At 45.7% G+C, this 21,635-nt stretch overlaps 1 long non-coding RNA gene across 1 annotated transcript in view; it reads left to right on the forward strand.

Moving 5' to 3' along the window:
* Positions 1-5,903: 5,903 nt before the first annotated feature.
* The window catches only part of LOC116738285, a 32,230-nt gene continuing 16,498 nt past the window's right edge, over positions 5,904-21,635 (forward strand). Inside the window, exons 1-3 of the long non-coding RNA XR_004344035.1 lie at positions 5,904-6,408; positions 8,859-8,952; positions 11,564-11,658. This is a non-coding gene — a long non-coding RNA (uncharacterized LOC116738285). The remainder of the gene's footprint in view (positions 6,409-8,858; positions 8,953-11,563; positions 11,659-21,635) is intronic.

A 21,635-nucleotide genomic window follows, 5' to 3' on the forward strand; every position in this document is an offset into this window, starting at 1 on the left:
CTTCCAGGTCTATCCATGATCTCCAAAGTTCTAGGGGAAGGTATCAGATTATCCAAGGATCTCTCCTGGGATGCCTCCCCCTAGTGGCTATTCTGACGTAAGTCTACCCATTTCTGCCGAACAGGTAGCATTTTGTGGTTAGGTATTGTTCCTGAGTCTGTGTTCAGATATGACTGCAGAGTGGTTTTGTTTTTGTCTTAATCCACCCATGGCAGTGAGTAGTTTTCTCTGATTTGGTGTCCTGTGAAACTTTATATTAAAGAGGAGAACACCAGTGCCTACCCGGGAGTCCCAGGCCAGCTCCTGGCAACACTAAGGCATAGTACAGAGCACCACCTCACACTTTGTAATTTAAATTTAAAAAATGTTTATTTATTTTTTTTTGAGAGAGAGAGAAACAGAGCGGAAGCGGGGGAGGTGCAGAGAGAGAGGGAGACAGAATCTGAAACAGGCTCCAAGCTCTGAGCTGTCCGCACAGATCCTGATGTGGGGCTCGAACTCACGAACCACGCCCGCTCTTTGATTTTGGAATTGATTTTACCTCTCTCAGGTAGTATATTCTCAGCCATAGCTATCAAATGGTAAGCCTATGTACAAATATGAGGAGGAATTCATTTTGAACTGAAATAGCAAAAATATCACCCTGTGGTCAGACTGTGGAATAAAGTAACACCTTTTCACTCTGCCTTGAACATTGAGGGCTTTAACTCTAAGAAAGGGCTGCAGCATATCAAGTGGGGGTGCTTCTTGCAGGTCAGGACCTCTCTACCACCTGCATTCTACTGGATCTGCTCAGATGTTCAGGCTCACTTTTTGAGGTAAGGTGGGGCAGCAACTTTTGTTAGTGGCCCTAAACCTGCTCCTCCAGAGGGAACGTTCAAAAAGTCAGGCAAGAGTCAGATGTCAAAGGTCTCAACACCTAGGGAAGCCAGGCCCTCAGTTTATCAGGGGACCCTTGCTTCCTCCTTACACTCTCCACACTGCCACCTTCAGCCAGCAGGGTGGTACTACAAGTCAAGCAGAAAAATAAACAAAAAACAGGCACCTAAATGCCTCCCCGCCCCTTTGATATTTCTCTGTAATTATACTAAGAAAGACAGGCAGCATTTTGCAAAGAAACATGAAGGCAAACTTTTTTTTTTGGAAACGAAGAGATGTTACTGTAAATAATATTCATTTTGGAGAGGAAAATGCAATAGAAGCCGTGAGCAGAAATCTCAAGGCTCCTAGACCTGGACCCCTGTGGACAATGCTGCGGTGAGAGCAGAGCTCTCACTGCTCTCCAGGTAGGAGGAGAAAGCCCTCTGCAGCATCCGGGGTCTGCCAAAGGTCCAACCTGCCAGGGTATCGCTGGGCACTGGTCTGCACATTTTGCCCAAGGGCCAGGCCGAGGAAAGCAGTGTGTGTGGGCGATCTGTCCCTCAGCTCTGAGACCCACATATAACGTGAAGGCATCATAGCGGTACTGGAACCCAGGAAGCCCAGCTACATTGGGCTAGTAAGAGCCTTAGGGCAAAGTGCAGATTCCACCTCCCAGCGTGTGGCTGGCAAGACCCAGTGGGCTTGGAGGAAAGGTGCTGTTGTGACCGAGAAGCCAGTCCCAGGAATGAGCAGTGCTCACACCCAAAACACTGGGCAAGGCAGCGTGATGGTGCTGCTCCAGAGAAAAGGCCAACTCGGTGCCAAGAGGCCCAGTGACAGGAAAAATGGTGACCCTGCGCCACTAGGGAAAGTGCTAACAAACACTGGCACTGTGCAGACGCAGGGCTGCCGTTAGGAACCAGAAGGTGCCCTGGGACAGAGATGCCACCGAAGGAAGCACCAACCATCCCAGAGAGCTTGAAAACCAGGGCTCTGGCTTGAGGGAGGAAGCCTCCTGAGCTGCTGGCGAAAGTGCTGCAGGAAACTCGGGCCTGTAGGGGAGGAGCACAGGGACTCTCCGGGTCTTTCTCGAGGAGGAAGGAGACCCAGCAGGGCGCTCCAGCTGCGCAGCCAACCCGGGTTAGAGCGCAGAGGGGTGAAAACTGAAATGCTCAAGCCCATCAAAAAGTGAAATAAGAAGAGGTAAAATAATAAATGAAACAAACACGTATTCACACAAGAAACCGCTATCCCCAGTATATCTGACAGTGTCCCTGGGGTTAACAAACATCAACAAACCCAAGTCCCAGTTGCACAAAACTGGCCTGGAGGAGGAGTTTCCCCGGTGAACACAGACTTCTAGGAAGACAGGAAACACAAACGTTAAGTCCTATGTTTTTTTAGACTGGCGAGGAGGAAGATACTGTTTTCACCAGCAAACAATGACTTCCCCGGATTAGCGAGCAAACAAAGTTGAATCCTGTTTTTCAAGAATTTGCTAGGATGAAGAAATTGTTTACAACAGTATATATTAACCTGAAAAAAGGAGGTGAGGAAACAGAGTTGCTGGCATTCCTCATCAGGGTCCATTTCTCCTGCAGATGCCTCTGGGTTCTTCTGTGTCCCGGGCCAGAGGCCCACAGTGGCTCTTGGCTCCGGGGTGCGCTGGGCTCTGGGCAAGACTTCCTTTTGCGGGTAGACCCAGCGAAGCCGCCAACAAGGACAGGAAAGCAGTTCCGAAACCAAACCACCACCGTGGCCTGAGGATTCTCCCAGCACAGGATAGAAAGGGAGTGGGCAAAGCCCAGAATCTTCTGAGTTCAACAGAGATGCAGGCTGGGGCTCTGGCGCCCCCGCTGTGGAATCCCAAGCCTCTTTCACACGGCCAGGAAAATGCGGCTACATCGCGCGCGCGGGGCTCTGATCTCCAGGACTCAAGCTTTGCACAGATGAAGTAGGCTAGCCTACAGCAGTACTGCAGCCTGGGTACTTATGCTGTCTCCGGGTGTGGGCGGAGGCAAGGCAGAAGTCTGGAGAAAGTCACGCGACTGAGTGGTAACAAATCAGTGGAGACTGCAGGAAAAAGGAGAACCTGGCAGAGAACGCATAAGCCAAAGCAACAGGCCCATTACTAAAACCAACCAACAGGCGCAAAGCAAACGGACAGGCGGAAAACAAACCGAAAGGAGGAAAACAAACCGAAATGAAACCGAAACAAAAGCAAACCATACGGAAACTAACCCAACAAATAAAACATTCACTATTATGGGCAAGAAGAGGATGCCTTTGGAGCACAATTTCTACACCGGCTGGCCTCACATGTCCATGCCCAACAAAGATCAGGCCAGCCCAGGGGAACCAGCTGTGCTGGGGTTGAGAAGGAGATGGCACAGAGAACCCTGGGGTCCTGAGTGGGAGAAACTATGTACTAGGAACGGTTCCCAGACCAAGAACTGTCCTTGGTGCTCCAGGCCATAAAGCAGGCAGTGTGTGCCTCCCGTCTGGCAGAAGGACTGGTGCAGCCTGCAGGAAACAGGGAGACCCAGCATCTGTGGGGCTGAGACTGAGCTTGCTCTCAGTAGGGGAAGGCAAGTCAGAGAGCATGCAGCTGAGTGGTGAAACACGCAAGGAAATAAGTAGGATACATAACAAAGTTAAATTCAGGAAGTAAAATAACATGAGCATTGGATAAACTACCAAGATGTAAATAGAAATCAAAACACATAGATCCCAACACAAATGAAACCAAACACATCAATTCCCAAGGAAAATACACTGCAGGAGAATAGAAGACTAAGGGAGCAAATGCATTCATAGAACCCCTCCCCCTCAGAGAAAGAAAGAAATTGCAAACATGCTAAATGCTCCTTTCCCAGATTATTATATTTCCGTCAGCGTCAGCATAATCTTGTGTTCCATAAGCACAAACCCAGAGGAAGCAGGAGTAAGAAATAGCTGCCACTGCTAAGCCAGTATTTGTTACACCTAAAAAAAACCTCATTAGCCAGTCTGTAGGGACTCCACAGGATTTAAAGAGAAGGGGCCGACTTCAGTTGCAAATACAGCATTGTTACAATTAAGAAATTGAGTTCTACAGTGTCCTTAAACAAAAACATAGCTAAATCAGAATTTCCTTGAACTCTCTGCAAACAAGAAATCTTTTCAGCTGGTGGACAGTGACCTTTAGGGGACTTCATAATAAAAAGCACAGTTTGAACTTCTATTGCAAAAAATTAACTTGGTAGAACTAAGAAATCAACGTAATGAACAGCTAAGGCAGACTGTCACTTGCACAACCAAACCTGCCTACAGTGAAGAAATCATTTTCAGCAGTATATACTGATTTTCACGGGATTTCATATTAACAAATGATTGGCAGACCTTGTGTTTCCAACCCCTAACTTACTATGATTAAGAAACCGCTTTTGTCTCTATACGCACTGACTTTCACAGCATAATAAACAGGAACGCAGCTAAATCTTGATTTACAGAAGTTGCTAGGATGAAGAAATTATTTCCCCCAGTTTATATCAACTCTGAGAGGACTTAGTAAGCGGGGAGAGAGTACTTCCTATGGCAAATGCAGCATTGCTATGATTAAAAAACCATTTTTGCCTCACACCTTGACTTCTAAGGGCTTAATGATGCAAACATGCTTAAGGCAGAACACCCCAGAACTGACTCCAAATCAGAAATCTCTTTAGCAAATATACACCGACTTCTAGAAAACTAATAATCAAAAACAGTATGTCTGAATTTCCTAGAACGTCCGACCAATGAGCAATTTTTGTATTCTGTTGATATTGACTTCTCCCAGATTTAGTAATAAAATGTACTTCCTATTGCAAACAAAACAAAACAACTGTTCTAATACTACCCCCAAAAAAGGTAGTTTTGCCAATATACCCCTACTTCTGTGGGACCTAATAACAAACATAGGCATGGCAGGTCATCGCATTTCTGAGAAACACTTGCTACCATTGAAAAAGAAATGGCAGGCCTGATGAACAGGTACAGATTCCTTGCAAATCTGGACACATTCGGTCTGACATTGAGCTCACCTGATCTCAGATATACCAGAGACATGGGTTTATTCAGACTTATTACAACTGGTAATCTTAGGCTGAACTGAAGCGCCCACCTCATGCTACGCTGGTAAGTCGCTAAACCGGGATCCGGTCAGACATAGAAATCTGCAAGGCAGGATCAAATACTCATTTGCCAGAATCAACATGGACTTCCTTTGACTAAGAAGTTCCAGGCCTGGCTAAACCCTTGATTCGCCTAAAGCGGGATCTGCTCCGCGGAGAAATCTCGTTGGCCGCTGTTCTCGGACTCGGCCAAGATTGGAAATCGCAGGCGCGACTACACGGGACCTGCTACAACAAGGAAATCCCACGCACCGCTAATTCCAGGTGTGCTAGAAGGAAGACATGCATGATGACGGTGAAACCTGGAGAGTTGGAGACCGAGACCCGACCAGCACAGGCAGTGATTGTTCCAGTGTCCGGATGGAGGCGTTCTGACGTCGCTGTCGTCTCTGCGAAAGAGCGAGCGAGCGCGGGCGCATCTCCACTAGCAAAGGGCCAAAGAGCAGCGGCGGTCTGGACGCTAGCCGCCGAGCAGCCACCAAGACACAGAATGAATGCTCCGGGGGAACTAGGGGAGCTGCACCTGTCAAATGGCCAGATCGGGACAGTTAGAGAAATGCAAACTGGGGGAGACGAGCGGTGCTGCGCACGACAAACACCCGCACCGCGAAGTCACGTAATAGGGGCCGTCACTGAGAAACAGTGCAGGCCGGGTCGTGGGCGGTGCTGCCACAGAGCCTGTGCACAATCCGGGCTGTGACAGACAAACCGCCGGCTCCGAGCTACTGGCCAAAGTGGCAAGGGGACGGCCGGGAAGGGCGACCACCGGAAGGCCGACACGGGCCTTCCTGGGCAGAGGAAGGGACGGCACCCAACGACCCTGAACTTTGGGCGGAGTTCAAGTAGTGGCGCGGAAATCCCAGAGTTATCTGGTGGGCGCTGCTCGCGAAAGTGGTGACGAGAAACAGGCTGCTGGGTACCGGCGCGGAGCTGCCCCCCGAGGAACACCTGGCTGGGCTCATGCACAGGTGCTGCCCCTTGACCCCACCCCCACCCCGATTTCCCAGCTGCCAGTGGGGCCGGGAACGGAACACCCCGCTAAGCGAAAGGATGGGAGACACCGGCGAAACACACCCAGCTCCGCGCCAAGCAGAGCCACCTCCACCGGGAAAGCGCCAGTCCGGCTCTGCCAGAAACTGTGACCGCACATCATGGGTCATGCACCTAGTGGAGGGGAGGCTGACACCTGCCAACGCCGGGAGCCCGACGATGCTGGAAGGAGCAAGAACCAGCAGAGAGCACTGACTGGTGAATGTAGGGGCCGGAGAGCTGGTCTCAGGGAAGGGAGCTGTGCCTCCCCCATTCCACTGCTAGGCTCTGAGCTCCCACGGGAAGCGAAAAGTAATCCAGGGCTAAAATTTACTGAAGAATATCTCAATCATGTATACCTGAACAGGTATGTTTTTGTATACAAAAACGTCAAGGTTTGTTCCATATTTCTTAGACTTTAAGACATAATTCATACAAGCACATATTTTTCTTTATGCTAGTTAATCACAGGTCTTTGTTTGTTTGTTTGTTAAACATCACACTTATCCTGCCTGGGTGGCTCAGAGCATTGAGTGCCTGACTCTCGGTTTTGGCTCATGTCTTGGTCCCAGGGTGTGGGGATCAAGCCTTCGTGGGGCTCCGGGCTGGGCGGGGAGCCTGCTTAAGATCCTCTCTCTTACTCCCTCTGCCCTCCTCCTCCTTCTCTCCCTCTCTCTCAAAGAATATCACATATACATACTGTCAACTGAAAGAAAGCCAGTATCAATCTTGGCTAGCAAATGCTTTATTCATTGTCTCACTGAGGACTATAGCCCAGGAAGCAGATATTCAGATTGCTCTGAAGAACTGTTCCGAAGCTTGTTAGCTACAATACATTTGATGTACAAAGTGGATAAAGGGGTTAGTACTTGCAAGCAGTTTTCCAAATATTTGCACATCACAAAGTATAATTTGTTCGGTTGTAAAAATTAAAGTTTACTGATTTCCACATAGACACGTGAAAGACCCGTAGATCATTTTAATACATTATGTGTCTTTCATCTCTGATTTTTCAAAAAGATTGATTGCATACCTCCACTTAACTGTCTTTCCAGTTTTTTCTGTTTTTGTTTTTTTTTTCTTCCCCCCGCCCACGCCACCCTGCCCCAGTTCTTCCTGTTTCTGAGATCTCCTTGAGGTTGCTTGAAATGGCCCACTGAGGGCTAACATCAGTTCTCTACTGCAGTTTAGTGCCTGATAATATATATCCCTGCATAGTTTTACATAACTATACAGATATACATAAACACACAATTGCAAAAATTATAGCAATCATTTAAAAATCTTAGCCATGTGTCAGGTACAATAACTCAAAGCTCAAAAGAATAGTTGGGTCTAAACTGGTTTTGGCAGGTGGTATAAGTTAAGGTTACCTGCTTGGATGGGTACAGCTTTTCAGTAAAGCTTTTAATTTACTACTATAAGATTTTTTTTTGTTTTTTAAATTTATTTTGAAGAGCACGCAAGCAGGTGGGGGCAGAGAGAGGGGGAGAGGATCAGAAGCCTGCTCTGTACTGCACTGAGAGCAGCGAGCCCAATGTGGGGTTTGAATTCAGGAACCCTGAGATCATAACCTGAACAGAAGTCCAACCTACTCAGCCACCCAGGTGCCCTCAGCATAAGAATTTTTTTAGAGAACCTATTTTTGGAGTCATTTTGCTTTTTTAGAAACTTCTACATCCTAATAAAAGAATGCATTCCATTGTCTTAGAGAGGTTTGGGATTCTCTTTTTTTTAAGGGCATCCTCCCTGAAATAGGCTTTCTTATGTAAGTTAAAGCTTCCCTAAAGTGGCCACTGCAAACTGTTTACCAGTTTTCCAAAAAGGAACAAGATCCAGCTCCCAGTTTGGGACCAGGTGGAACCCATCTCTGCCTTTAGATTCCCGAAGACAAAAAATCTGCCCGGAACTCACTAATTTACCACTGTCCCCAAACCCGAGAAGCATGGGTATTCTGGCCTTACAGATGAGAGTGTGACTTACCAAAAAGCTTTAACGAAGTTGCTCAATTAATTGGAAAGGTCAACATAAAGGGAGTGGAGCTTGGATTTGGGAGACAGTACCTGGAACTCCATGATCAGCAAGAAAGCAGTGACCGCAGGGGACTCCGTGGGTGCAGCACTCGTTACTCACTGTATTCAGGGTTCTTCAGGGGTCTTTTTCAAGTCCCACTTCTGATGCTAGTCACTGTACAAAAAAATTATACCATAAAATCAATATAAGTACTTCTGTGAGTGAGAAGCAAACTGTTCACAAAGAGGGAAAACTGAAATGCAAAAGTGGTCTGAACTTAGGGGCCTTGATGTTATAGGGCGGCTTATAAAATGAAAGAGAGGAATCTGATCTTTACAATGATTGGTTATCACAACTGTGGTTTCCAGATGGCTGGCGATTGGTTAAGTGATTTTTATACATCTTGGGAAGGTATGCATCATCTATGAAAACCAGAGGCATTTACAAGAAATAACCTACCTTGGGGTGCCTGGGTGGCTCAGTCGGTTGGGCGACCGACTTCGGCTCAGGTCATGATCTTGCGGTCTGTGAGTTCGAGCCCCGCGTCGGGCTCTGTGCTGACAGCTCAGAGCCTGGAGCCTGTTTTGGATTCTGTGTCTCCCTCTCTCTCTGACCTTCCCCCATTCCTGCTCTGTCTCTCTCTGTCTCTAAAATGAATAAACGTAAAAAAAAAATAAAAAAAAAAAGAAATAACCTACCTTTCGCTTATGTTCATGGTATCAGTTGACTTACATTGTTTATGTGACTAACCTTATGTCTGCTTGGAAGATTTTTGAGACTAGTCTCTATTTTATTATATTTTAGCACCTAAAAGGAAACAGGAGTCCTGACATCCAAGAGTTGGATGGTGCTATGTACTGTGACTTACTATTTCCATGAGCTAGCCTGGCACTCACAGGTAGGCATTGATGTTCTTCAGTTGAATATAAACAGTTTCATACGACAACACCATCACATGTGGCCACCCAGTGCCAATATATGGATCAGGACAAAAAACAAGACCACCCTATAATCGTACCTGATCAGAGGCAAAATCATGAACTTTTTCCTAACCACAAAAACAAGCAAACACACCTGTCCTCGACGATATTAGTGGATTGCTGCATCTTTACCAATTTTAGCTGTCCTCTCTGTCCGAACTTCCATCCTTCCAGAGAGATAGTGAATCATAGAATTACCCCTGTCTGCTCACAGTATGTAATGCAGAGCAAAAGCTGCTTGCTGAGATCCTCCACAGGGTCAGCAAACAAGCCCACTCACATCCTCTAAGTCTCACCCTTCCTCTTGAGATGCCTCATGGTTCCTCCCAGGCATAAGTTGATCTTGTACGAAGAGTAATAAACTTATTCAACTGCAAGTGTATTCCTGGTGTTCTTTGCTCAGAGCACATTGACACACCTAAGAAATGAAAGAAATCAATAGATACTAAGGACATTAGTGGTTCTTTAAGTACTGTGATCTTTCCGATTGGCCTTTATTTCAAATGAATGCCTGTAAGAAAGGTAAGGCACAAAGCTGAAGTGGAAGAGTTGCTAGGAATTTATTTTCATCTTTTCCCTTAGATTTAAGAATAAGACGCATTTCACGGGCTGCATCGGTCTTCCCAAATTCCTATGTTGAAGGCCTGTTGCCCATACCTCAGAATGTGAGTGTATTTGGATATAAAAATCATTAAGTGGTGATTAAGTTAAAATGAGTCCATTAGGGTGGGCCCTACTCCAATCAGACTGCTGTCCTACAGGGAGAGGAAATGTGGTCAAACACAAAGACAGCAGGCATGGGGACACCCAGAGGAAAGAGTGCACGAGGACCATGCAGAAGGTAGCCATCCGCCAGCCAAGGAGAGAGGTCTCAGGAGAAAACACCTGCAGATACCTTGATCTTGGATTTCTACTCTCCATAACTGTGAGATCATAAACTTCTGTTGTTTAAGTCACCTCGTCTGTGGTGTTGTGTTATAGCAGCCCCAGCAAAGGGTACCAACTTCATCACTGGGGGGAATGACGTGAGGTGAGGGGATGCCAAATATTCCCATATGGACTTAAAACTGAAGTCTGACAGAGTATGCAGTATAGGTCTGCATTCCCTTATTAGCTCTTGACAATCCCGCATTTTTTAAAGCTTCTGGTTTTGCTTTTGTTCTTTGGGGAGTATACACAATGTATTTTTTTTTTTTTTTTTTTAATTTTTTTTTTTTCAACGTTTATTTATTTTTGGGACAGAGAGAGACAGAGCATGAACGGGGGAGGGGCAGAGAGAGAGGGAGACACAGAATCGGAAACAGGCTCCAGGCTCTGAGCCATCAGCCCAGAGCCTGACGCGGGGCTCGAACTCACGGACCGCGAGATCGTGACCTGGCTGAAGTCGGACGCTTAACCGACTGCGCCACCCAGGCGCCCCTACACAATGTATTTAGACTCTTTGGTAAAGAAATCCTGGCCTGATTTGTGATGAGGGTATGTATGGTGTTTATCAATTTTTAAAATTGCTTGATATTCCCCACTCTATATTATCGCTGTTCTCAACATGTTGGAATACTTTTGTAGGAGAGAGTTCTAGAAGATTTAATTCATAAGACTCTTCATGTTACTTGACTAACATAATGTTGATTGGCATTTCTATGTTGTTCTTCAAAATGTTGTACTAAAGTAAACAATCACTTGCTCAACATGACAGATGAGTCTCTCCACTCCCAAGTGCCCTCCTTGCTGCCTGCCTTTCGCCTGGCTGTGCCACAGTGCTCCCTGGTGCCTCAAAATCTAATTTATCAGATCTACCACCATATCTGTGATTATCACTGTAGATTTTAATATGGGTTTGAATCATATGATCTACCGGAACCTCAAATGTACACACATAATGATAATATACACGTGATAATGGTGTATCGGGTCCAGTGCCTGGGAAAATTAGCCATTATGCTGGCAATGTGCTGAGCCTAACACTTGAAACACAGCTGAGTTCTCTAATGGATCGAATTCCTTAGAACTACCCAGAATGGTCTCTCGTGCAGTCCTTCCACTTCTCCATCCACGCACTACTTTAAACTATTCAATTAGAAAGCATCATATTCCTGTCAATTTTCACTCTTAGCCATTTCAAATTCCATTTTGGTCCAAACTAGGTCAGCCATATTTCAGTGTGCCTGAGATAGTCCCGGTTTCTTGTCCTGGTAAAATCATTAATATTCCCCCTCTCCCTTGATTCTCAAGTGTCCTGGTCCGGATGACACATTATATGCTTTTCCTGGCTTTTGCACTCCTACCTTTCCTTGTCTCTTTAAAAATTTCATAGCAAACATTATCTTTAACAAGTTACTATTCCCTCTGCTCAAGTTCCTGACATAGTTAAGTCCTAGGAGAGTTTACATCCCATGGAATTAATTTTTCTTATTATGACAGAAGCTCTCAAAATGAAATCAATGTGTAACAGGCACTATAGATTCGAGAAACATCCCCACAGAATTAACAGGAAGTAACTCAAAATACTGTGATCCTTTTCCTCTACAGACGATATACATAAACTCAACAAATTGAAGAGTCACAGAGGGAATTCCTAGGAGTAGAGAAATTTGTGGCATTCACATCAATATCCCATCCAACAGGTAACCAAGATGTATCTCTCAGAAGGCAAATGATGTTGTATAGTCCTAGGAATAATGTTCAGAACACTTAGGAGGCACTTGTAAGAAAGTAAGACATTTTGCTGCTTGACTGGATGCTGCCTGATTGGCAGAAAAGGACAGAATTACCTCAGAATGGCCACTGTTGTGAGGCACTTTCAGAGAGACTGTAGACCTCTTGCCTGCTCTTTGCCCAGATAAGCAAAGACTAAAAGGTCAAGGCTAAAAGATGGCTGAAACAAACTGTCAACAGGGCTGACAGTGCAGCACTGTGGTCAAAGTAAATTTCCACCACAGAAGGAGCTTCCCTTTCACACTGTGTCTGATGTAGAGGAAGAATAAAGAAGGTTAGCTGTAGGTGGTGAATTTCAAAGAAAGTTTTTCTTTAAAGGTGTTCTGTTTAAGACCAAACCCTCTTTGTATTACATCTCCTTTCCCCAACTTAAAGGGAAAATATACCCCCTGTCCTTTATCAAGAATTTCTCCTTAACTATGCATTTATTCCCCTTGGGACATAAACACACATGTATGGAACACATTTTTTAAAAAGCTAGAAAATCCTCACTTTTCTTCAGCTACTTTATTTCTCCATTTCACCACAAAAGCACTTAAGAATTTGAAGATGAAAATAGGAAGAGAATGGGTTATACTTAGGATAGAAATCCATTAGTCTCTACTAATTTTTAAAAAAAAATTTTTTTTAACGTTTATTTATTTTTGAGACAGAGAGAGACAGAGCATGAACAGGGGAGGGGCAGAGAGAGAGGGAGACACAAAATCTGAAACAGGCTCCAGGCTCTGAGCTGTCAGCACAGAGCCCGACGCGGGGCTCCAACTCACGGACGTGAGATCATGCCCTGAGCCGAAGTCGGACGCTTAACCGACCAAGCCACCCAGGCGCCCCTCTACTAATTTTAAAATAGGCAAGAATGAAGGATTCTTTCTTACGGCAGAATTCCAGTAGACAAATGTGCAGAGTGTTAGCACTGGAAAATCATTTGCAACCAATATATTAAAAGTTTACTTGGGCAGCAGTTGCCAATGGATGCTTAATATGCAAAGGGGACTTTAATGAGATGCAGAATATTTGCATTATCTCAACTTCTCTTCCTTTAGATTGCTTATTAGCTCTGGGGTGCGGGTGTCACATACGACCTACTGGCATTATCAAAGTTAACATCACCAGTGGGGAGCACGACATTATATACTTCCAAGGGTGATGCCTTGAAATTACACAACATCACTTATGCAGCATTCCAGCCAGAGGCACATAATCTCAATCAAATCATGAGGAAACATCAAACAAACCCAAATTGAGGACTGTTCAGTAGAATGATTGGCCCCTATTGTTTAAAATGTCAAGGCCGGAGAGAGTGAGGAACTCTTCCATCTTAAGCAAGACTGAAGAGGCAGGGTAACTAAATTTAACATTTGATTCTGGACCGGATCATGAACTGGAGGAGTGAAAGTGCTGTTAACATGAGTAGGGAAATTGGCCAAGTGGAACTATAGAGTTTAGATTCCATAGAAGTATAGTGTACAGGTTAAATGTCCTCAGTCCAATAACTGTACTGTGCTTAATTAGGTAAGAGCCTTAGGTGAGAATACACACTGAAATGTTTAGCTATAGGTGGAGATAATATATGCAATCTAGTTTCAAGTTGTGTGGATGTGTGTCTGAGAGACTGAGAAAGAGACAGAGATAGAGAGACGAAACGTGGCATCCTGAACCTTGAGCCATATGGGTAAAAGGTCTGCTGGATTTCTATAGGCTATTCCTGCATCTTTCCTGTGAAGTTCAACTTATTTCCAAGTGAAAACCACTTATTTATTTATTTATTTATTTATTTATTTATTTATTTATTTTAGAGAAAGAAAGAGAGTTCAAGTTGGGGAGGGGGGAGAGAAGGAGGGAGGGAGAGAGAGAGAGAGAGAGAGAGAGAGAGAGAGAGAGAGAATCTTAAGCAGGCTGCACACTCAGGGCAGAGCCTCATGCAGGGCCTTGATCTCACCACCTGGGATCATGACCTGAGCCAAAATTAAGAGTCCCATACTCAACCCAGGAAGCCACCCAGGCCCCCCTCCCCCCCAGGTGAAAATCTTTAAAAAGTCACCCTAAGGGCACACATTCACCATCTCCATCTTTCCCTTCCCAGCCTCTCCTAACCTCTACAAGAACACTGTCATTTCCACAACAGGACTCTTATCCTCACCATCCTCATAGTCCTTGGCTGCCTCGATGTCCCAGTCTCCTTGTTTCTATTGTACTTCAGGCGGCGCTCCTTCTCAGCTGGGTCGATGGGCGTCTCTTCCGTGCCCGGCTTCTGCAATGCCCCCAGGACTAAATATTTTGGTTTCCTAAATATCTTGGAGTGATTGTGCAGTTGGAAAAGAGGCCTGTAGGCATCAACGTTGCCACAAAACAAATGCACACTCCACAGGGATAACTGAGAAGCCTTTAACAGAGTGACTCCCCGCAAAGGGCGGGTGGGGGCAGGTTAAAGGAAATGGACGGGGAAGCACTCCAGGCCAGGGCTGGCACCAGAAGGAAACAGTCGCCCCCTAGGTCACGGGAGAAAGGAGAACGAGTGGTGTGGTACCAAGGAAGTGCCGGAAGAGATGGCCACCTCACAACAGTTTTGGCCTTCGGTTAAGTAACTTACCCCCCTGAGGCGTAGCTGGGAGACGCCAGGGGAAGAAGCCACCCACCTCCTGCTTCCACAGGGAACGCCCAGACCCGCTGCTCACGCACGCGGTCGGCGAGGTGGAGAAAAGGGCTCACCGGTGCCACGGAAGGAGACGGAAGGGCGGCTGTGATGCCGTCCAAGAGCAGGGACTGTGACCTTACAGGGTCTTAAAAAACAAAAAACAACGAAAAAACAAACCCAAACCACACAACCACCCCCCCAGCCCCCGCCCCGGGACTCTCAAAGTCTGGGGAAGGCGAAGGGGGCGGAGCGGGTCCGGGAGCGCATGCGGGGCGCCCCACTCGGGTACTTTGGGGGCGCAAAGGGCGCGCAAGCTGGGCAATTTCGCCCGAATCAGATCACCTGTTTTTTGTTTTTTTCTTTTTCTTTTTCTTTTTTTCTCCCTGTTAAAATTCTAGACCATCATGGGGTCATTTATGGTTCCCACCCCTGCCAGATCCCTCTTCAGCCCCTCTGGGCGCTGCGCCTCAGCCCAGTCCCGCCGTCGCTTCCCCCCCGGGCGGCAGCGACGCCTAGGGAACCCCTCCCCTGGCGGCTCCGGGTCCCTCAGGCCCAGGGAGACCCCTTTCATCCCGAGCTCAGTGGCCTTTCCCGCGCTTCCCCGCCTTCCGCGTCTCCCGCAGTGGGGAACCGCCCCCCCCCGTCCCGCGCCTTTGCGGGCAAATGCGCTTTTACGTTGGGAAGAATAATTTTTAAAGTTTGATATTTTGCAAAAGGAAGAGAAACAGTTCCCCAGTTCCCTGAATGTCCATTCACTGTAAAGGTGAAGCCTGTAAAATTCTCTTCGCGCAAACGAAGGTGATTTCGCGTGGAAACACAAAAACCTAACATGGATCCAGAATGCACGCCGGTTTGAGCTCCCTCAGTGTCCCTGACGACTCAAGGCCCGGGAGGACCCCCCCTCCAAGGTCCCCCTGGGCTGGCTCTGGCGACGCAGGGTCCGCCCGCGCCACGCTCTTTGGACACAGCCGGGGCCGCCGGGCCGCGCGGGGCGTACGCGGGGTGGGCTCTGCGGCTCCCACCCGCCCGCGGGCCAAACCCGCCCTCTCCTGGTGCCGCCTCCGGCTCCAGCCCCGGGTGGACTCGAATCCGGGCGGGTCCGGGCAGGGGGCGCGGCTCCTTCCCGCCCGGGCTCACTCCCGGGGCCCCAGCGCGCGGGGACTTTGTGTCGCGTCCGGCCGGGCTCCAGGCGTGGGTTCCCCCCCACCCGCCGCAGGTCAGGGAGCAGAGCGCACGCTCGCCCCCGACCCATCCTACTCAGTGCAGATCGCTCTGGGCCTTCACCCCGACCCGCAGAACTACAAGTCCCCGAGGCCACCGGCACCGTGGGGAGCTCTTGTGGGGAGTGTGATAGGGCAAAGGGTTCGGTTATCGCGCAGCTTTCAGTTTTCCTCTCCCTGTCCTATTCCGCCCCAAAGGGTGCAGGTTGTGAAGTTTTCACGCTAAAAAATTTTCTTCTGAATGAAACAGATGGACAGCATCCAGTAAACAATTCTTCCTAAGCATTTTTGTGCAAGCTGGGATTAGCAAAAGAATAAACTTCGTGCAGGTTGGGTCTGATGCCAAACGAGTTCCGCAGTCCTGCCTCTATCTTGCACTGTAGGCTGGCAGAACAGTTTGGATTTGGGCATTGCTAATAAAGAACTGTGGAACTCTCCTCCGAATCCCCTCAGTTACGGACAAGAGGGTTTTTAAGGGACTGTCATTCTCTCAGTGAATTGAAAGCATGTTTCATTTATTACCCCCTTCCTCTTAAGTGTTACTATTGAAATCACTCCCCAGAAAAGCTGAGGATGAAATAAAGAAACAATTCAATTCTGGACAATAATTTATCTCCCATCCTCACTCATCTTCTCTCTTAAACAAACCTCCCAAGGGGTGGGGGTGGGGGGAGGCCAAAAAAGAAAATGAGAGATGGTCAAGTAATTAATGTCGCCAAAACACATCTATGATAACAGTTCCTAGGGTGGTAGGCTAGCTCATATGGAAAAAAAAATCCCTCCCTTAGATACTTTTGTTTTGTTTTGTCTTTTTGAGACTGCAAAGGGAAAATCCCCTTGTGGTCCAAGACATGGAGGAACAAGTACTTTGCAATTCACCGAGGACATGGTGTTCACAGTGGTCCAGCAACAGCATCCACACCAGCAGAGGTGGCCCAGAAAATCCTGAAGGAGAGGAGGGAGAGAGTGGGGCATGGGTGGGATCTTGGAACAGAAGAGGTGAGGATATATATTTTACCTGTAATCGGTATTTTAAGTTGATGATACCCAATGTTATTAAGAGCATTAAGAGTGTAGGGCAGTGCCATATATTCTAAGTCAAATTTGTTGCTGCTGAATTTTGATTAGCAGTAAAACTATAATATTTAAATTTATAAAATGTATAACACAAGAACTTTATACAACATATAAACTTAATTTCCAGCAATGTATTCCACCATTCCATAGGATTAAGATAATTTAAGCCAAAAGGGAGAAACTGGGAAATGTCTAAAAATACGAAATTGGAAATAAAAATTTCTGGCACCCCTCAAAATGACATATACAGTTGGTAAAAGAAAGAGAGCAGTTTCACTAGTAGGCATAATAAAAGTTGGCTGGGTATTAAACATGTTAAGAGGTAAGAGTGTCACAATGGTGTCTATATCATGATTACATATTTATATATAACTAGAACACATACAGGACATGATAGCTTTTAAGAATTACTTAGGGCACGTTTGGTTTAAAATTCAGAAGGTAGAAAATTCTAGACAGGCAAGAGAGTGCCCATCCTGATAGAACATAACCCTGAGTATCTTGACCTGTGGTTGGTACCACTCTGTTACATGATGTCTCCATTGTGGAAAGTATCACTATCTCTGTTACCTGGGAGAAACAAAGAGTGTGATATACTTTCTCTTCACTTCAGATCTGCTTTGATGCAAAAGAGTTTTGGAGCCAATTGTGTGTGTGGAGAGAGTCCAGGCTTTAAGAAGTTTGGGACTGTAGAATCTCTAGTAAGACATTCTAGAACTGTATTCCACACTCTACCAGTGGTTATTGGCAAGCAGGATTGTAGAATCCTTTCTTTTCTTGTCTACACAGGAGCAATTTATCCCTTCTCCCTAACCCCCATTGATTAGTTATTGCTTTGGAAACAAGAAAAGGAAAGGTAGAGAAAAAAGAAACAGTGTAATTTCTGGCCAATTTTATCTTCAATGATTGTGTCTTTTCTTACATACACTCACTCAGAACCAACAAATTACTGTGTTTAAATAAAGGCACACTAGCATCTATAACATACGTCAATATCTTCAATTCTTCAGGGGGTAGAATGTATGTTCACAAGCCAACTATGACCGGAGAAATCAGCATTGAGTTTGAAACAGCAGGAATATCATCCTGTCGCCAAACAGGTGGACTAGACAATGGTTTTCAATTCTCCAAGAAAGGCCAACACTTGTTTACTGGATAAGCTCCATACAGCCTCAGACCAGTGAGGGTGATAACTCAGAAAATAAAGTGGGGTGAAGGGAGTTTAGGAAATAGCTTTTGGGGATGAAAGCCTAGGGCATTCAAGTACCACAAATTGGTGAAATTTGTCCTCCCAAAGTTGCTGGAAAAGAGCAAATGGCATAAAATCCCAGTTAATATTTATCGACATTACGTGGTGCTGGATGTGTGCTTAAGGGAGTACACCGTCTAAACACATTGATGTGGCGGCATGTATAATTGAACGTTGTTTTCCTGAATGAGGAAAATGAAGCAGAAGGGATAAACTAACGTTTGAACGTCAAGAGGTGAGAGATTTGAACAACAGAATGACCACAGCAGAATCCTAACACTGAAACCTTCAGCCTACATGGGCCAGGTGTCTAATTTCACCATGTCTGGGCCACCATTCTCAGTGGACTCCCTCCTATCTCCCATCCCCTCACCGGGAACCCCAGACGACAGAGGCCTCTCTTCCTTGGACTTCCTCTGAGTTCCCAAGGTGACACCGAACAAGTGAACAAGTGTATGTGTTTCTGGCGGGAGAAGGGAAGTTCAAGAAACACTGGTGCAAATGATGAACAATCCAAAGGTACTAGGAGGCACCTCAAGATAGACTCTAACGGACAATGTCCTAGGCTTCCCAGGGGAACACTGGTCTCTTAATTGTATTTTTTTACCCACCTGTTCTCCCCCCCACGCTGTCCTATCTCTTAGATTTTGGTGAGAAGGTCTTGCTGAGTGACTGCCTTCTTACAGCTAATCTTTTGGTTTTTGAGAAAGAAATCAGATAAAAAGCAGGCTTCATCCCAGTGGTGTTTCTCACTCTGGTAATGCAAGTAGGTGGCATCTGTGGCCCACGACTTACAGGAAGGCTGTGATGTGGAGCTTATGGGAAATAATCTGGTGAGCACTGGTTATTGCACAGAACCAGTAGTATTCTGATTCTGATTTGAACCATTATTGTGCCCTATAAGTAGAGTAATTCCAAAGAGGTGTATTTTCTCTAGATAAGTTTACATCTAAGAACTTATGTTAGAGGGTAGTCTATAAATTGGATTACCATGCTGCTTTAAGTAGAAGACACTATTTTTCAACGTTTATTTATTTTTGGGACAGAGAGAGACAGAGCATGAACGGGGGAGGGGCAGAGAGAGAGGGAGACACAGAATCGGAAACAGGCTCCAGGCTCCGAGCCATCAGCCCAGAGCCTGACGCGGGGCTCGAACTCACGGACTGCGAGATCGTGACCTGGCTGAAGTCGGACGCTTAACTGACTGCGCCACCCAGGCGCCCCAGAAGACACTATTTTTGAGTAAAAAAGGAAAGATATCCAAAATATGAATAAGTGACAAGTTGTTGATTCCTGTACGTAATGCGATTTCCTTGGAGGGAAATACAATTTGTATGTTTGCATTTGTATAACGTTATAGAAATACTCCAAAATATATCAATAGTGGTTACTTAACCTTTGGGAGGTAGGAAAAAGGAAGGTATAACTTCTGTTTTTACTTTGTATCTTACTGTTTTATTTCACTTGGAAAGAAATATGTATCATTTTGGTGGTAAAATGTTTAGGGATAACTCAAAAGTAATAAAATAATTCTATTCACTTTCCTTTAAAAAATTATCCTGAGGGACACCTCGGTGGCTCAGTCAGTTAAGTGTCTAACTTCAGCTCAGGTCATGATCTCACAGTTTGTGAGTTGGAACCCGTGCCAGGCTCTGTGCTGACAACTTAGAGCCTGGAGTCTGCTTTGATTTTGTGTCTCCCTCTCTCTCTCCCCCTCCCCAACTCATATTCTGTCTCTCTCTATCTCAAAAATAAATAAACATTAGAAAAAAATTATGCTGATATTTTTGAAGAACTTACTATATATTATGTACTATTCTATATGTTTTATTTTTATTGTGTTATTTATTTATCATTTATTTAGATGTTATTATGTCTATTCTATTCTATAGGTAAGGAAATGCAGCTTTCCAGAATCTAAGTATTTGTTGGCATGAGGGGCTGCTTAGCAAGTGGTTAGTCTGGTAATGTGGCTCTCCATTGGGAGACCCCACACGTCTGTTATAGTCAGCAGGGCCCCCATCTAAAGCCATCACCTTTGTTTTCCTACCTGGAGAGACATTATCTAAAGTCATGTGGCTGCTGAATGGCTATAGAACCTATTCAATTTGCTTTTAAGGAAGATAAAAATGATGTACGTTCCTTGTAAGATGGGGGGGGGGGAAATAATGTGGCTTCCAAAGAGTCCCCCCTGCTCCAATGCGAAATCCAGAGAAATGAGCCCCCACTCCACTGCTGTGTCAAGTCTAGAGAAAGAAGAGGCAAATAATATTTACGTTATTAACAAATATGAATCCTTCTTTATTTTTATTTATTTATTTTTTTTGGAGAGAGAGAGACAGAGAGAGAGAGAGAGCACAAAGTGGGGAGGGGCAGAGAGAGAGGGAGAGAATCTTAAGCAGGCTCCATGCTCAGGACAGGGAATGGGGGGCCAATTGCAGGGCTTGATCTTAGGACTGAACTGTGAGATCATGACCTAAATCAAGACTCTAAATCAAGAGTCAGACACTTAACTGACTGAGCCACACAAGCACCCTGTGAAGCCTTCTTTAAAAACAAGAATGGGAACTCTCTTGAGAAATGTGAATTCCTGGAGGTGGACTCCAGCTGTCTGGAGGATGGACCCTGAAAGCAAGAGCAGGCCCAACTGGCAAGTGGTCGTTGGGGATTGTAGTGGTGACCCCAGGAAGGTGGCTTCAGCATTTCCTGGGCTAAGGAGCAGGGATATGTCTCCCGAGGGTGAAGAGCCAGTAGACATTTGCATTGTAGAGAGTGGATGGGACGGGGCAGTAACACACAGAGGAGAGGGTCTCCCAGTGGGAACCTACATTACCCAGGCGGAGACCTGCTGAGCAGCCTTAGTTCCATGTCAGTCGCGTGGAAACAGAAACCACCCACTGCAGCAGGAGATGCTCTATTAGGGAATCTTGATTTACACAATCTAAAAGTACACTCTTCTTTTTAAATCAAATGGTACTGGTTTCCTGGTCTCCAGTGACCATGAAAGTTTCCTTGAAGGATCACTTAATAATGTTTTATTCTTACACATTTTTTATTTTCTATTCTATTCTGGAAAATGTCTGTGTGTCTTAATGTAGAAACTAAACAGCTCAAATGAAATGGGGTAATATAATCTGACACACTTAGGAAGAAAATGTAACAACACATCTCCAAAGACATTTGGTTGGATCTCCCTTGCCAATCTCTTGGGTACATGTCTGGTCAATCTTATAATTGATTGGGTCACTGTCATATATTTGAGTGGTCTTATTGTCAGCAATCAATTGAAAGTGAACCAAAACTTCCATCTTTCATCTAAATCATTTCTTAGGTCTGCCTGGAGGCCAGCAGGCCCTCTTTGGACAGGATCGTTCCAGTCCAGATACCTCCCACCTGGGCCACCATTTGCCTTCTGTCTGTCCGTGATTGTATGAAACTTGTTCTAGACTCAGAGCCTTTGCAGTTTAATGTTCTCTCTTGATGATAACTCCTCTCTCAGGCTCTGCATGGCTCCCTCTATCGCATTATTCATATATAAGTTGAAAGGATACTGGCACATCTCTGACAATTCTATCCTGACTACCCTAGCTAAGACAGCACCCTCCCAGCTACATTCCTTTCTAATTAACTTGCATAACATTTTTGATAGCACTGTCACTCACACATAGTCTTCTTTCTTTAATTTGTGAGCATGTGTCTTGCTTG

This window comes from Lynx canadensis, chromosome A1 (assembly GCF_007474595.2).
Source record: "Lynx canadensis isolate LIC74 chromosome A1, mLynCan4.pri.v2, whole genome shotgun sequence".
NCBI lineage: Eukaryota > Metazoa > Chordata > Mammalia > Carnivora > Felidae > Lynx > Lynx canadensis.